This window comes from Phalacrocorax aristotelis, chromosome 6 (assembly GCF_949628215.1).
Source record: "Phalacrocorax aristotelis chromosome 6, bGulAri2.1, whole genome shotgun sequence".
NCBI lineage: Eukaryota > Metazoa > Chordata > Aves > Suliformes > Phalacrocoracidae > Phalacrocorax > Phalacrocorax aristotelis.
In genome coordinates, this window is record NC_134281.1 from 55,610,326 (window position 1) to 55,621,362 (window position 11,037).

The 11,037-nt window shown below is 41.2% G+C and overlaps 1 long non-coding RNA gene across 1 annotated transcript; it reads right to left on the bottom strand.

Moving 5' to 3' along the window:
- Nucleotides 1-868: 868 nt before the first annotated feature.
- Nucleotides 869-9,968, bottom strand: LOC142059323 (uncharacterized). The gene is made up of 4 exons (XR_012661282.1): nt 9,727-9,968; nt 6,997-7,182; nt 6,409-6,509; nt 869-4,973 (listed from the first exon to the last, which is right to left on the bottom strand). It is a non-coding gene; the product is annotated as an uncharacterized LOC142059323 (long non-coding RNA).
- Between the last annotated feature and the right edge of the window lie 1,069 nt (nt 9,969-11,037).

An 11,037-nucleotide genomic window follows, 5' to 3' on the forward strand; every position in this document is an offset into this window, starting at 1 on the left:
AACAAATGGACAGGTAATAGAGTTGCTGCCATGTGGGACATTTCAAATTCTTGAGAAACCACTATAAATGGTATTATACCATCTCTGGTATACTGTGTGATGTCGTTAAAGCCTATTTTTACTTATTACAGATTTGGGATATGGCCATTGGCATGCTTTGGTTTGCTTTTTGCTAGCGTGACTTTTAGCCAGAAGAAAAAGTGCTACTATCCTTCTGTAATTTAAAAAATTGCCAGGGTTACTCTCTGAAAAGGTATTGAATATAGTTGTTCTTCCAGCCAATGGATCGGAAAGTTCTAGTCAATACAGATTTTTTTTTTACATCCATAAATACTTTATGACTATAACTGATGACACTTTGTAGAGCTTACTGAGATGACAGGAATATGAGATGTGAGATGATGCCGCGCACTCATCTTCCTTGTATGCACATGATAGGATAGGACAGTGAGGTTTGCCCCAGAGGCATTGCCACCGGCGCAGGCTGACCTCAGGTGGCCACGGCAGCTCCCTGGGACCTGTCCAGGTATCATTTCTGACAGCTTCTCAATACGTTTCCACATTACGGGAGACAAGGCTGGAGGAAGGAGGGTCTCTTTATGAGGTGCAGTGGTACAAGACAGTGGTAAGCTACGAATACAATGCGTTTTGGAAGTACCAATGTTAGCTATTTAGACAAGGTTGTAGAAGTAACGACTACAGTAAAAAAAAGTCATCTGTATTTCCATACATGTATAAAATGGTGCAGTTTAAATACAAACTAAGATCTGTTTACTGATTGTGATTGTTCTATTATTCATGTTGAAAAGAAAGGCATGATTAACAATCCAGGAACAGATGCAGCCACAGCAAAACTGTGCGTATTTTTAATAAGATTAACAAAATATCAGTTTACTCACAAATTAACATTACATAATAGCATGTGTTCACGTGGTCTTGTGGGAGTGATGGTAAAATTCATCATATGCAGTAATACAAAATGGGTCAGTTACAGTCATCAACATAGTATTTGTTGTCTACCTTGCCCTATATCAAGTATTTTCCTGTAATTTTGTCCTGCTGGAGCAACGAGTGTGAAAGGGCAAAGCTGCCCCCCAGCAAAGAAAAAAAGCTGTGTCACACTACAGAATTAATGCAGGATGATGAAAAACCATGCTTCCAACAGAAGATGGACTGCAGACTGGTTAAGCACTCTCAAAGAAAGCTGTATTTAGAAAGGAGAAAATGTTTCATACAGAAAATACAGAAAAGGATGCAAATCCAGGTGGTTTGTGACTGACACTACACAGAGTCACCTGCTGGCAGTGACAGTGAGAAGAAAATTGCTTTGCAAAATGTACTTGAGGAAGCATATGTAAATAGCACATTTGCTTTCAGGAGAAAGGAATAGATACTGAAAAGGGAGATACAGTTTAAAAGTTGTGACAGAAAAGTCATCAATACACAGAGTGAAATTTCATCTATTTGACAAAATCACCAGCAGTAGATCGATATGATTTATTTTTTTTTTAATACAGCTGTGACTTGCCGGCAGCCTGCAGCTACAGAGATGAAGGGAACAATTTCCACAAGGTAGAAGGCAAGCAACAGACTTAAGCTATTGCAAGGAAAAGTATGGAAAACTTTCTAACAATAAGGAGCAGAAAAAAAGATTGCCTGGGAAGAGCGTGCAGCCTCCATAACAGTTTTTTTTAAAGCAGAAGTTAAAGAAATGTATGCCAGGAGCAGAAAGCCAGAGGTGGGGAGGAAGGATGTGATGAGAAGAGTTCCCTTCCAGTCCTATGATCCTATTACCTTTTTTACACTGAAAATTATTGATAATTTTAGTGAAAACAGCTACCTAATGGTGAGTCTGATGTCCCCGATAACAAATGCACAACCTTTATGTGCACTACTGGGTGACTGAAGGTGACGGCTGGTCACTGCTGTTGAACAGTTTGTGTGACCACAACAAAGGAGAATTTGGATCACCACCAAATACAAATGCATACCACACGGGCTGACTGCTAGACGGCTGCAAAGTTTGAACACACTTAGCATCGCTTGCAGATGCTGGAACAACACCGCTGGCTCTAAAGCCTTAATGGACACCTCTCACACTATTAATGAAATGCTGCTTGAAACTCAAGACGGTGAAAAGCCAGGACAAGACGGCAACTGAGCCATTCAGTCACCAGCACGTCCTGCTGTGATGATGGGAATCCGCACCAGAAAGATGGAGAGACAGTGAGCGTCGCTTTTTAAAAGGAATACAAATTTGAATTATTTCTTCACCTCTAATAGAAAACTGTGCAACTACTGCACAGCCAAATGCCATTATTAATAGAAGAAAACACTGCTCTGCAGGAAAAGCTCCCATTATGATCAACAGGTCATTCTTTTAGTGAAGCTACAGGATCAGGTCTTACACATAGCCATAGAAGAGAAAAATGTGACTTTAATCATGCTTTAACTACACAAAAAGTGACTCAAAGGGGTTCTCACCCAGATAGTTGACAGACGTTTTCAATTTCTGCTCTAGTACTGTAATACAAAAAGCACAGTGAATCAGTGAATCAGTATTTTTACTAAATAATTGTCTGGGCTCCTCATTTAGAGGCGCTAAAGACATTAGGCAACAAGTTACTTCGCTTAACTTCACCCCACTGCACGGACAAGCTCCCAATTGTTTCTGTATTTCCCAAATGCTGAACAGATATAGCTCACCATCTATTCTTTATGTAACAGATCACTCCTGGGAGAGGAGACGTAACTCAACAAGTGCATCTGCCAGCCTGTAGAGAAATCCTTTTGGGGAGCAGCATTTGCCCTTGCCTGAGTTGAACCCGAGCTATCTCACAAAGTCTTACCAGGGTCGGATTAATTCTATATATAGCTGGTTCAGGGGAAACACAATATTTGTTTTGTCTGCTATGGGATAATGAACTGGCGTTTCTCAGCTGGCATTCTGCATCCTCCGGAGAAAGAGGAATTCCCATGAGCTGACAGCTACGCAGTTGTTAGGAGACAAAGCTGTCAAAGGGTGATTCTTTAAGAGTCAGCTTTGACAGCATTGTTGCCATGACACATGGCACCAAAGATCCTGGACAGCACGCAGAGGCGCAGGACATTCCTCACATTTATAGTCTTCCCACGCATTTTGTTACAATAGGTTGCACTAGTACAACCAGGATCAACTTTTGGATTCACTTGGCTGAGCAAACAGATCACTGGGGAGAATGCTGCAGGACTCGGACTATTTGCCTCCTGTGCTCCTACCTCCTCACCTTCACCATGCCTTCCATCCATTTCTGCCCTTCTCTCTGTGCAGGGGAAAAGTCACTTGTTGAATTAAAAAAAAAAAACATGGGTTAGGTACCACAGGTTCAGATGTCCACGACTGAAAAACGAGATTAGTACTCTATGGAAATTTATGCTGAATTACAATAGTTGACATCTCTCTTTACCGAAAAGAATGGAAGGACACCATTTGTTTCCCTGATGGACATACTTCCCAGAAATATGCCAGAAATACTATGCCAGCCAGGAGAGAAAGAGGAGACCAGGCTAGGATAAGAGCCTTGTGAATTGTTCTTGCTGTGGCTGCCCTGGGAAAAAGAGACAATAAGAGTTTTCCTGCTATCAGACAGCATTTTTAATGAATTGTGCTATTTTATCAGCTTGGCAAGAAAGCATCAGCTCCAGCAGTAGAAGAGAGGGTGGCTCATGCTATTCGCACTTACACAGCTATTGTTCCAGGGGTCTCATGAGTCCAAAATCAGCTGTGGTGAGGTGCTGCTGGTGCCCCCGTGGGCAGCACGAAAAGGCTGCCTGAGGGAGGTGAGGGGTAAAGTCTTTGGTAAATCATGGCTGCTAAACTGGACTGCACTGATACAAGAGGAGTAATGCACATGCTATTTTTTTTCTCCCCTTCAAGTCTTCCATCAAAACTATACCTTTATTCCTTAAAAAAGCAAAAGCTTAAAAATGCTGATCGGTGCAGGTTAATATTTTCTAAAGGACCCAAGCCCTTTGCAGTGTAACTTGAGTTGCGTTTTAATGTTTATCCTAAGTCTCCATTTCGCTTTTCTCTGTAGCCAGCTGACCAGTTGGCAGCACCCCGCAGGTGAGGCAGGCTGTCCTTCCTGTTCATTGCCTGAAAAGCCCTTGCAAGCTCAGCAGTAAGATGTATTGACATTTGGCTGTAGCATTCCTTGCTTCTCTTAGTTTGCATTTCCCATTCCTTCCAGGAGGCAGCTACCTAAGAATGAATTCCCAGCCTTTCTTATCACTTGGGCATCTCTTGCCTTGATTTGTAAATGCTTGGTGTATTTTTGCTGTTGACCTGGTCAATAACCTGCAAATGCAACTATGAAACTGTATGTTTACGTGAAATTTGTTAAAGTGGAATTAGCTTTTGTATCCACAAGAAAGAGAATATGGAGATAGGGAGACATACACACACATCCATATATGTATATGTATGCACACGAGTCAACAACTTCGTGGTTTCCCTTGTGCGCCTGCAAAGAGCGAGCAGTTCTTTGGCCAGCTTCCTTGGCACTAAGATTAGTGCTAGAGACAAACAGACAGATTAATACATCACAAATTAAGCTAAGAAAGGGAAAGATTTCCAACTGGCTTTTTTTTGCTGAGTTTATTAATATGCCATCCTAAGTGTCATTGTTAAGAAGCTATAAAACATGAGAAGATGCACAGATTGATGTATTCAGGCTGGTGGCAATAACTCTTGCTGTAATTCATCACAGAATAGATGTGAAATGATCTTTTCTTCAAAGGGAAATGTTTGATAGCTGTTTGCCCCTCTACAGGGGAAAAACATGTAGGTGCTTCCATAGGAAGCAGGTAGTATGGAGGGAGTGACACTGCTTGGAAGGCTTGAGGAAGCAGTGGGTGATCAGTTTGTTCTGTTTGAACTTGTGCTGTACCTTATCACATAATCAAGAGGTTTCTAGATGCCTCTAACTCACCAGCTGAAAAAGAATGGAGAAGTAGAGCAGTTAAGGTGCAGTTCAGAAAGGGACAGAACTACTCCCCGCAATTTCCCCGACAAGTAGTGCCGCTGCACGCCAGGGACCAGAGGCAGCACAGGGCACTGCCTTCAGCAGATGAACTAGCAAGAGATGAGGCACCCTTCATACCATGTAACGTTTGATTCTGAGGGATTCTGCTGAGCTGAAGCATTTATAGGACTTCAAGGTCTGCTTTCTGAACACCAGTAAGATCAGGGCCTACCTCTGTGTATTGGGTGATAGGATCACGTACCCTTGTAGTACAAAAGCTTTTCTTGATGTTCAATTCAAACCTCTCAAAGTGTAATTTCTACCTGATTTATCCTCTGCATCTATTGAGAAGAATTTGTCTCCCTTGCATTTGTAACTGCTTTCAGGCACCTGTAGGTTGCTATTAGTTCCTCCTTAAACTTCTCTTTTCCAAACCAAACAAGCCTAGCTCCCTAAATCTCTCCTTCCATGCCACATGCTTCAGACCCCTAATTACCTTGGTAGTCCTCTGCAGGGCAATCTCCAGTTTCTCAATCTCTCTTTTCACCAGGGAGCCCCAAACTGGACACAGTATTCCAGATATGGCCTCACCAGTATCAAGTAGAGGGGGATAATAATTTTCCCCAGTTTGAGAGCCATGATCCTCCTAGTGCCGCCCAGCATGCTGTGGCAGACTGTGAATCTGGAGCCCATAGTAACCCTCAGATCCTTTTCCACACGGCTCCTGGTCGGTTGGTTCCTATTTTGTAGAGATCCACCATTTTGCAAATCTCTGCAGTTCTCCTTGTTGACCTTCATGAAGTTGCTGTTGGCCCAGTGCTCAGGTTTCACAGGATTCATCTGAATTCTCCCACACATTGGCACAACTCATAATGAAGACTTGCACCTCAGCATATTCCAAACACAAGGAGCAAAAAGGTAGATCAAACTGAATTACTGCTGTTATAAACAACAGCAACATTCTGTATATAATACAAACCCTCCTATATTTTCCCTTGATTAGCAGGATTTCTACCAAAAATCAGCTCATCCCATTTAGTACCATGGAAATCACACACCTGTCTTCAGCTCCAGGGAACTATGCCTTGTTAACCAGTAAAAGATCTCATTCACATTTTCTTGGGTTGCCTTGAAACTGATGGTTGCAACCCTTTTTTTCCCCAAAATCCTGAGGACTTGTGATGATGACCTATAAATTACTGTTCTGCACTGATGCTCACTCTTTTGTCTGATCTCTTGATATTTCAAAACCTCTATCTTTCTACATTTGATAGCAAGTTAATATTCGGTGGAAATCCAACCGCTTTCATTTTAGGCAGACATACAAACACTGCTGGTCACGTTACTGGAAAGGAATGAATGTTGTCTTAATAAACTGCTAGGAGAAGTCAGTTCACATACTCACTATGTTTGCTGACAGCTTTGCTGACCACATAAATTCAGTTCTGTTTGAAATGTGCTTGTGAAGTCAAGTGAGGAGGAGCAGTTATGCCTTTCACGATACAACTGCAAAGACAAAATCAACACTGAAAGCAGATAGCTCTTGTATTGATTTCCCTGAAAGCAGTAACAGAAAAGTATATTTCATGCATTTTGGCAGTTCTACTCCTTACGGCTATAAATACATAGAGACTAGCGCCTCAAAATGCTCATCATCTTATTCCATTCAGGATCAGAGAAGAAATACTATGTGGAAATGAGCACAGTAAGTGAGGATGCAAGAAATTTTATTGTGCATCTAGATAAAATATAATTATTTAATGATTATGGTCATAGTTTTACAGGATAGATAGCTCTAAAGTATAATTATCTGCTCACTTGAACAGATGTGTTAATGGTGGGAGTGGAACTATATACTTATTTATTCCTTTCAGCTACAAGTAATTTTAAACAACTCTTCTCACAGCAGAGGGAAAAGCATTCATTTATTTACTTTTCACAAGAGAAAGACATATTTTTAAAGATAACTAATAGTTTCAGACATTCCACTTACGGGTATTCTTCTTTCAAGACCTGACAGTCAAAGGCTTGGGGAAGCACCTCGGAAAAAGCACCATCTCAAGTATCCTAAGTAGGGCATACCACACCATGAGTCATTTCTCAAAGTCTCTCCAGAAGCAGTGAAAATGACAAGACAGTGTCATGTGGGAAGTATTTTGTGACAAAGAGTAGAACTGCTCTGCGTATAAAAACGAGACTATAATCCAACACTAAAAAACAAAGGGGATCTATCAATAACTGTTGTATTTTAACAACTGTCCGAGGTACCAGGTGACTTTTGCTGTGTATATTGTCATCTCCTGATTAGAAAGGGAGATATACACACACACACATAAAAAAGTAACGCAGCAGTGACATCATGATTTAAAAATACTCTAATAGCACAAGATGGAATTCAAGCTCTAACCAATCAACCAACAGAAAATGCATCATTTTCCTATTTTAAACTGGAAAGTGTGAATCTAAAACTTGCCTTTTTTAATCTCTGCTATCTTGTCCACATATAAGGTTTGCTTTCCACTACAGGCTATTTTAATGGGATTAGTTATTAAAGTCAATGGGAAATAAATCACTGTTTCCAAGAAGGCCTGTTTGAATTTGGAATTTTTTTTTCCTACTTCACAGAGTTAAGTCTTTCTTAAACAAAGACAAACAAAAAAATTGAGATATGACTAGTCACCGACCATATTAATCCCTGTTAGGCATTTCTTTCCTGTTAAGTCAGAAAAAGTCACTTTTCAATATAAAACTTATTAGACAATATTACTTTTAGATGATTCCTTTTTAGACATTAGTCACATACTTCCTTCATTTTAATTTATAAGCCATCACTTCAGTTTACCACACTTATTCAATATTTAGAAACCTAGAGGCTGATTCTACCCTATCATTGCTGTCAGTGCAGAGTCATTCCAGTAAAGTCACTCGACATCAAAACGTGAGCAAAAGGAAAACCAGCCCTCTGTGTGTTTATGTTTCTTCCCATTTGGTGTACAAATAATTCTGTTAGAATTGGGTACATCTAACCATTTTTACTATTGACCATGATTATTTTTACTGCGTAGTGTCCAATGCCCCTGGGGCACCATAGGATGGAATTTCCTACATGATTAAGTTGCATTTGCTGAATATTACCATTTGACTAATTATCCATTCCTCAGCAGAAGGGAATTCATTATTCTAACCTTTATTTTTTTAATTTCAGAAAACCATACACACGTCTACCCTGCATGGCCACGCCAATCTCCATTACCTGCACAATGTTAGATTGATTAGTTTTATAAAAATCTGTTTGTGCCTAATGATGCTATTTGCATATTGTAAATTACAGCAAGTCTGGTTTTTGATAGCTTTGCAAAGGTAATTCTACCTCCCCCCTCTCTCTTCTCAACCTTTTCCCCCAAAATACCACTTAATTTTTTTTTCTAATTAAATTGCTACACTTTGTGTCTGCATATGAGTTTTCTCATTGTGTCTCTCTTTCACGATCATGACCTGCACCGTCTATGTGCCCCTGGAACAATAAACTGCCAACGAGAGGGCAAAAATGTGGCATTTAGCCCATGAAATTTGGAAGCCGGTCCCAAAAGAGATCATGTTGACTATGGACATTTGTGCCTTCAAAGTGAAATGCAAAATCCACTTCTTTGATCTTGTCCTCTGCTCAGTAACACCACATTTATAAACAAACACGCATCATATAAAATAAACATTGCCTTGCTCCTGTTGAGCAGAGAGAAGAAGGCTCCTTCTGTGCCCATTTTATTTTTGGGAGGCAACTGGATGCTACAGCAAAGAGACGCTTTATATAAGGACCTAGAGATGTGGAGATTTTCCAAAACTAACAGCACATTGTGCACTGACAGCGTGGTAAGTAAGGCAGTTTTTACCATTAACGCCTTGCAATTCTAGCCACATATTCAGCTGAACCCCCACCTGAAATCTGCCGATGAAAGCAGCTTTAGCTTGCACGCAGCAGTGACAGGGAATGAAGATACACATCAGGCTGATGAGCACTAAGAAGTAAATTGTTTGCCCAGATGGAAATCAATAGCTCTCTTCACTCTCTTCATTCTTTGGCAAGATCAGGAGCTTTGGATGGCAATTAAAGCTTACCCAGCTGCCAAGTGCCCTAATTACACACACAAGAAATCCCACATTTCTCCTTCTACCTGAAACATCCCTTGTGCCACATTCATTAAGCTCATTACAGTCAGGCCTGCTGCTGTTGCTGGCACTGGACGTTTCTTTTTTTTTTTTAAAAAAAAACTACCTCAAAATCCTTGCTTGCACCCGGCTTCGCCAGTGAGCGATTCTCCCTGAGCCTGACGGATGCACCGCGATGGCCGCCAGCCCCTGCTGCCACACAGGGATTTTCACAGGACCCTTCTAGGCAATGTCTTCCCTCTTCCACTCCATTTTCAGTGTTTTCCACCTCCCGTTTAACTTTGCAGCCCACCCTTCCCTGCCCAGGGCATTTCCCATTAAGAATTGGCCCCCGCCTACTCGTTCATCGTCTACTTTGTTTTACTCGCAGCAAATTTCCCCGCATCCTCTCAAGCCACCACTCTCGCCGCCAGGCTCTGCATTGCCGGCCGCGTTTGGAGCAGCATTTATATACAGTGAGAGGCAGCACGGGCCGCCGGCCGAGACGCAGTGCTGGCTAACCGCGTGCGGGACGGTGCATGCGGAGCGCCCGCCGGTGCCGCCTTTGAATGCTCACCCGCACGAGCAGGTAGCCGCCTTTCTAGGCAGGCACGTCACTGGCTCCGTACACCACTGAGAGCGTTCAAAATGGAGCGGAGAGCGGTTTCATTTTGGCATCCATGCACTGGTCTGATTCTCCTGGAAGTGAAGCCCTATCTTTTATGTATTTTGTCATTAGGGTGTTCATCCATCCTTTGTGCACCGAGGCAGGTCTGGATTCTAAGAGGAAAGAGCAGACTTTTACTTCCCTTGTAAGGAAAAATATAGCAAAAATTTCTCATAGAATTTTACATTTTCATTTTCCTGGCACGTTTTTGGTGCTGTATAAGTAAAAGTAACTAATGGACAGCTGAGCTTGAGCAGTGCAAACAGTTTCCAGGAACTCCTCCTAATTGTCCTTAACCAAAATATTTGGCTTTTTCAGAAGCCTTCAATAATGCAGGTCTGAATCTAATGCAATTAGTGAAGCTGTGCAAAACATACCGAAGAGAAAAGCCACTAAAAGCACAGGCCTCTTATTTTCTCATCATGATTATCACTTTATTATGAATTAAAGTGGGAAAAACCATTAAGCACCTGTGGATCCAAGAGCAAGGGCTCTAAAAAGACAAAGGTAAAATAGCCTCCCACTTAGCCCAGCAGCTCAAGACCACAATGCCCAAGACATTGTGCTGTATAAATCACCTTGTGTTTGCACAAAATGGTTAGATCATCTTAATTAAGCCGCAAGATTAGCTGAGCAGGATTCAGCTATAATCACCAAAGAACTAATAAGCTATGGGATATATCAAGGGAGAAAAGAAAGGGTAAGAGGGAATCCGTCATCCCCCTTGAGCCATCCGTAACCTTCCAATTTACATGTGAACTTCTAAGGAAGAGGAAAGTTAAAACAAGTATCATTAACATTAAAGGGTATTAACTTGTGTTATGTGCTTTTTTTGGTCTCTTTAATAGCACTTTGATTCTCATTTATCCTGCTTTGGAAGGGCAGAGAGGCCTTAAAGGCAGGTATAAATGAATTTACACTGCCAGAGAAGCACAAGGGCGCCTTAAAGCTAATGAAAATTATCTCTATAATCAGAGAAAGAAAAAATATTGAACAGCCGGTACTATTGTTGACGCAAGAAATATAGTTAAAAATTTCACTTCCTCTCAATACATTATAGTTCACCATGTCTATTAATTCTCTTTTAATACAAATAATTAATATGCATGTAAACTATTGCAAATAAAGCCTGATGGGAATTCTCCTTGAAGGATAAAAAGACCATCTGTCCTTCATCAGCCAGGCACAAAAGGGATGCCTCGCTATTTTATAAAAGCTGCC